This window comes from Mauremys mutica, chromosome 4 (assembly GCF_020497125.1).
Source record: "Mauremys mutica isolate MM-2020 ecotype Southern chromosome 4, ASM2049712v1, whole genome shotgun sequence".
Lineage (NCBI taxonomy): Eukaryota > Metazoa > Chordata > Testudines > Geoemydidae > Mauremys > Mauremys mutica.
In genome coordinates this window covers 130,163,414-130,169,563 of record NC_059075.1, presented here as the reverse complement: position 1 = coordinate 130,169,563, position 6,150 = coordinate 130,163,414, and the positions used below count along the sequence as shown (strand labels likewise).

The window sequence follows — 6,150 nt, the reverse complement described above, 5'->3', positions numbered from 1 at the left end:
GTACATCAAATTCCCCTCTCCTTCTGAGCCAGTTTTTAGCTTGTGCTTCCCATTGGCTTTGTCTCGACTTATGTGGCTGCAAACTGGGCCTGAGATAGGTTATGGGCTGAAGCCAGCCAGCCAAACATCTTACAATTGCCCAGCCAAGTGAAGGGCTGGGCTACTTAGGGTGGGCCTGATTCTGATCTCGTACTGCTGTATGCCAGGAACTCGGTTGTCCTCAGTGAGGGTGCTCCTGATGTAAAGGGGTGTGAGAGGAGAATTGACGCACACCTAGGTTCTTGTCGTGGCAGGGTTGCTGTAAGGGCCAAGTACCTAGACGTTTCTGTATTGAATCAGGCCTTGTATAGTTGGGGTACAGGAGCAGGCTGAATGTGGCTCTTGCTAAGTGCGTAAAGAGGTTGCTGTCCTACTGCTGTGTACCCGTAGTGCAAAGCTGAGCTCAGCATTGATAATACCAGTTGTATGGCTTGCAAACTGCTTCTCTTCTGAAATAACTGCCTGCATCGCCCTGAGTCCCCTTTGAGTCCTGCACCGATTCAAAATTGGTATCCGCATCCAGTCCACAAAAATGATCTGTGGATACCTTCATCTGCGGCTATAAAGCAGGTATTTGCAGGGCTTCAGATACCACATTTTGATCTGCATCCATGCACGATCGGCAAAAGGGGTCCGTGGATATCTGCGGATTTAAAGTGGATATCCGCCAATTTGCAGGGCTCTAGTCACCTTCAGCTTATATTGCTCCATCTGCCTCAAAAGGCTGCCAGTTGCTATTGCTGCCTGATAACAGTGCTAGTTCACACTCTGCAAACTGGATCCCTTCCCACCATATGTGATTCAGGTCGCAGGTGAACTCTTAGCTTTTCAGAATAAGCACTGGTGAATTCAGAAATGCAAGAACAGCGCCACTTCTTCCAAGAGGAGGAGACACCTCCACAAATCAACCTTCCAGCTGTTCCTCTCATCTGGAAAGGATTTGCACGTGGCCCTTGGCTGGCTCAGTGATGTTTCCTAGGTGGATAGAGTTGTGCAAGCCATTCCTGTGCCACAGACGTTAAATAGCACTTCTCTGATCTGTGCCCACATGTGAGCAGGCTGTGTGCCTGCTTTTCAGCAGAGCTGGGCGTGAGATCTGTTGTCATGCTGTCCTCTTTAAAATAAGAGGTGACTAGGCACTGTGCTAGAGAGAAGGGAAGCTAGATGCCAGCTGTCAAGTGGAACTGGCAAAGGGCATCTTGCGCTGTGTTTTTATTGATTTGCATCCATGCTACAGAGGCACACACGTTTAACCTGTGACGGCTCACCTAGCTCCTGGGCCAAACGACTGGTGGTTTTATTTATTTATTTGTACAGTGGTGGTGGACTCTAGGGACTAGTTTTCTTCTCACTGTGAGGAATGAGGGAAGGGACCATAGATCGGGGGGGGGGGCTCAGCTGGGGTTACGACCCCTCTTTCAGCTGGGGATGCTGGTGTTGCTCATGGTCTCCTGAGTCCTCTCTTAGACAACAGGGTGATGGGTGCATTATCAGTGTCTGAAAAGAGGAGCAAAAGCACGTGTTACTTATCCCAGGGTTGCCTGTATGAGGAATTCATGGTCAGGTAGCTGCTTCCTGGACATGAGCTGTGCCAGTTCTGGCAGCTCCAGACTCTGTTCTCTTCCAGGGAGAAGAGGGGATGGTGCTGAGGTGATAAACAAGCAGCCAGCTACAGCCTGACCTGCCCCTCAAGCAGGAAATTGCAGTGTGTCCTCAATGGGAGAAGTAGAAATGCAGATTAGTGTCCTTGTGTATGACCTCCAACCCCACAACTGGCTTAGAGTGCTAAGCCCTAGTTTTTTAGTGGTGGAAGCTGGAAGTGTGATGGGTCCCCTTGAGCCTCCTGTGCTGAGAGTTAGATGCTATTAGTGTTCAAAGCAGCGGCCCAGCTCCTGCTGCCCAAGCTTTCCCTTGAGGAAACCCAAACTCCCCTCCTTCTGGCCATGCTAGCCATATGCACGTCCCCGTACCCAGAGGATTAGTGTTGCCTCTTGGTTTTGGTGGCTCTGGGACATGATGGGAAAGTTGTATTGTAAATGAATAAATCTCAACTAGCACCTCCCCCAGTGTAAGTGTGGCTCCAAACCTGGGTCTCCATGTCTGGGAGAGGAGAGCAGCTCTGCTGGAAGGCCCCAGAAATAGTCCCATTCCAAGCAAAGCCCTGCCAGGTCCCAGGAGTCCTTAATGGAAGGTGTGAATTCCAGGAACAGAGCCAAGTGCCTGGTTGGCCTATAGAGTGTAACTACCTCGACCTGTTTAATAAGGGCTGTGAATTGCAAGAACATAGCGACGAGGGGCCTGGTGGCCTCTGAAACCACGTGGCTGGAAGTGCTAGGGGCACCAGCAGTCTGTCTAGAACTGGAGACTTAGAGTTCCCTTCTTTGCAATGAAGGACCCCAGTCCTGCCTATCTCTCGCCTCCCATACACTCATCTTCAAAAGTTTCCACCCCTTCCAACCTACTGCCCATGGAGATCAGCACCCCACAGCGCTGGGGGCTGTACATAAAGTTGGGGAGAGCTACTCCCTGCTCTGAAGAGCTAACCCAGAGAAAAGGTGTGATGGGAGGCAGGCATAGAGAGGGGCAGTGATTTTCCCCAAGGTCACCCAGGAGCAGAGCCAGAACTAAAACCCAAATCTTGTGTGGTCCAGTCCACTGTTGGGTGTGTGAAGGTCCTGACAGCCAAGCTGGAGGGTGTTTCTGACTGGAGGGGGCTGTAGGCCTTCACAGCGAGAGACGCTTGTGTCCTTTCCCCTCGGCTCTGAGCAACTACAGCTTTGCAGCCTTCCTCTGTCAAGGCATCTCTCTGCACCCACGGTGAGCTTCTCCTTAGAGATGAACCGGCGGAATAGCGTGGTCACCTTCCCCATTGGATTGCTGGGTTCTCTGGGGCATCATGGAGTCCTGGCTCACCCCTACTCCTAGGGCCTGTGCACCAACCTAGGACACCCCCATCCTTCCTTTCAGTTCACAGAAGGAAGCAGTGAGACCACACCGGTGCCCCACATGGGAGTGGGAGCTGCTCTGCAGGCAGATCCACCCATCTCCTCTCTCTTACTCTCTCCTCTGCCTCCCTGCTGAATCACAGTCTCTGTGGGAGATGGGCAGAGGGCCCAGAACCATCTACCCAAATGCCCTGAGTTCAACAGATCAGGTAAGTGGGAACTGGATGCAGACAAGGCCTGTGCTGAACCAAAGTCAAAGCCCAACCCACCATCTTTGGCAAATATTCGTAGTTTGGGTTTTGCGATCTCCCCTCAATCCCCTTCTGCTCTTCCTGGCTCTATCCCTCGCTCCACAGAGATGCCTTCATTCCATCCCTTGTGCTACAGATGCTCCCTTTCCTTATAGACACTCCCTCTGTTACCCTCTCCAGGCATTTACCTATCAAAATTCCTGTGCTTCCTGGCATGACTGATCCCTTCATCTTCCTGCTCCGGGAGCTGGTAGGATTAGCCCTTCTGAGATGCTCCCTATGGGCACCTGGCCACTGAGCTCGCTGCAAAACAGTGTGGCCATCTTGCTAGGCTGATCTGGCCACTCGTCGGAGAACCTGCTGCTACTTCATTCCAGCCTGCCTTGGCGTGGTGAGCAGTGGCCTTTGTTCCTGCCGACGACATGGCCACGGGACCAAAGTTAACAGTGAAGCCTAATTTACAGGCAGCTCAGCATGCAGCTAGGGCAGAACAAAACGTGTCGGCACAGATGGGGCAATGCTCAGGGAGCTGCTTTCACACGGCTTATCTAGTGACGCCTGGAAGCTGCAGCAACTCACTGGCTTAATAACATCAGCACGGGCTGAAGCTGCTTGTAATGTAGGAATACATGTTTGTGGGCAGGGAGCTTTCCTATTAATTCTGCAGCAAACAAAGCAAATCACAGAGCTGGGTACCTGGGTTCAGAAATGAGGAGAGGTGTGGATGAGGCAGTGCTTGGGTTCCTGTGCCGGGGCACCTGGGAGAGGAGGTTGGGATGTGACCACTCCAGGAATGCCAGCAGAGAGCATGACCCAGGAGGCACAGCGGCTACTACACCGGCACATGTTCATGGCTCTGTGTTGCTTTGCTGCACGTTCAGTGGTTTAAGACTGTTCATCATACAGATTGCATGGTTATGTCCAGACAACAGGGAAACTTGGATGTGACTAAGGTACAGGATAGCCTGAGATTGATCCCACAGCAACGTCCAGCCACCACAAAAACCCAGCTCTGACGAATGTCCAGCGTCTCCTAGACCTAGTGCACGGCGAACTTCAGGCACTACGGAAGCAATGCGGAGCTGATTGAGTTGTGCAATGCTGAATGCAAGCTCAGCATGATGGCCTGTGCTGATCAAACCACAGCGTGCAGGCACTATGCAAGCTCAGCTCTGCTGAATGGGGGGAGCATCCCGAAAAGCAATTGCACTCACTGACTCTAGCTCAACTCTGGCTAACACGCCAAGTGCCCCTGTGCTCAGTGCATAACCTCTAGGGGATGAGCAAAGCGGGATCAGCGGTGACCTTTCACGGAAAAGTCCTTCCCCTCCCCTGTACTCAGTGGGAAGAGAGGTCAGGCAGTGGGTTGCCTCCTGCTGTCCTAGGGGGAGACCTGAGTTGGCCAAGTCTGGGTTAAGACCCCAAGAAGTTGCTCGCATTTCCTGTGCAGTGGAGGCAGGATGGCACCACAGATGGCTGTTCCAGTAGATTGGTTGCAGATGGTCAGACTTCTGAATGCAGGGTAGGGTTAGGAGCCTTGTGTTACCCATGCTGGAGCCTCCACCTATCAAGCCACATCCCCACCATGTGAGCTACTCAGGGACCAGGGGGTTTGGTTATCTTAGCTGCCATGCTAGTGACTAGCCATGGGAGTCCCTCAGAAGGATCAGACAGTGGGGTGGGTTCCCTTTAGCCAGAGCTTCTGTGGCCCTGAAATCTCACCTGGTACCTCCTAGTGTTCAGAAAATAGTCCAGTAAACATGGCTTTGGCCACCTTTTAAGTGTACCCCCTGCCTCTCATGAAGTGCTGTGTAGGCTAAGCCAGTGCTCTATCCCACAGCAGAGCTGGGTTTAATTCCCACAGATGGACTCTCGCCACCCCTTCTCTCTGGCCTTACGACTCTGGCTAATGCACTGCAGGGAACTCTGAGAAAGGGAAGCTAATAGGCCTTTTTCGTTGCTCATTTCTGTGATTCAGGCCTCCACAGCTGCAAGTCCTCAGGAGATGAGGTAAGAACTGTACATGGGACTAACCCGCCCATCCTACTCAAGCTTTCAGCAATGAAGGCAACTGATTGAAGAAAATTTAACAGTTTTAATTGTGTTTCCTTAACTTATTCCTAACCCTGAACTCTAGCTGAGTTCTGGTGTCAGCAGAACCAGCTGTCCTCAATACTCACTGAGCACCTAAGGTCAGGTTCAGATGAGTCTTTTCACATGCCCAAGACTACAATTCAGTTTTTTTTATTTTGGAGGATTTTCATAGAATATCAGGGTTGGAAGGGACCTCGGGAGGTCATCTAGTCCAACCCCCTGCTCAGAGCAGGACCAATCCCCAACTAAATCATCCCAGCCAGGGCTTTATCAAGCCTGACCTTAAAAACCTCTAAGGAAGGAGATTCCACCACCTCCCCTAGGTAACCCATTCCAGTTCCTCACCACCCTACTAGTGAAAAAGTTTTTCCTAATATCCAACCTAAACCTCCCCTGCTGCAACTTGAGACTATTACTCCTTATTCTGTCATCTGCTACCCCAGAGAACAGTCTAGATCCATCCTCTTGGGAACCCTCCTTCAGGTAGTTGAAAGCAGCTATCAAATCCCCCCTCATTCTTCTCTTCTGCAGACTAACCAATCCCAGTTCCCTCAGCCTCTCCTCATAAATCATGTGCTCCAGCCCCCTAATCATTCTTGTTGCCTTCTGCTGGACTCTCTCCAATTTTTCCACATCCTCCTTGTAGTGTGGGGTTCAAAACTGGACACAGTAGTCCAGATGAGGCCTCACCAATGCCGAATAAAGGGGAATGATCACATCCCTCAATCTGGGCAGTGCTCCTACTTATACAGCTGTAGTGGGGTGGACCTCCCTCCCCCCTGCCCTGGGAGGGGGCTATGGCTGGAGAAAGCAGTTTTTAG

The 6,150-nt window shown here is 51.5% G+C and overlaps 1 protein-coding gene across 2 annotated transcripts in view; it reads left to right on the top strand.

Moving 5' to 3' along the window:
- LOC123369342 (maestro heat-like repeat-containing protein family member 7) overlaps positions 1 to 6,150 on the top strand; it is a 1,253,347-nt gene that overhangs the window by 488,179 nt on the left and 759,018 nt on the right. The gene's annotated exons all lie outside the window — the stretch shown is intronic.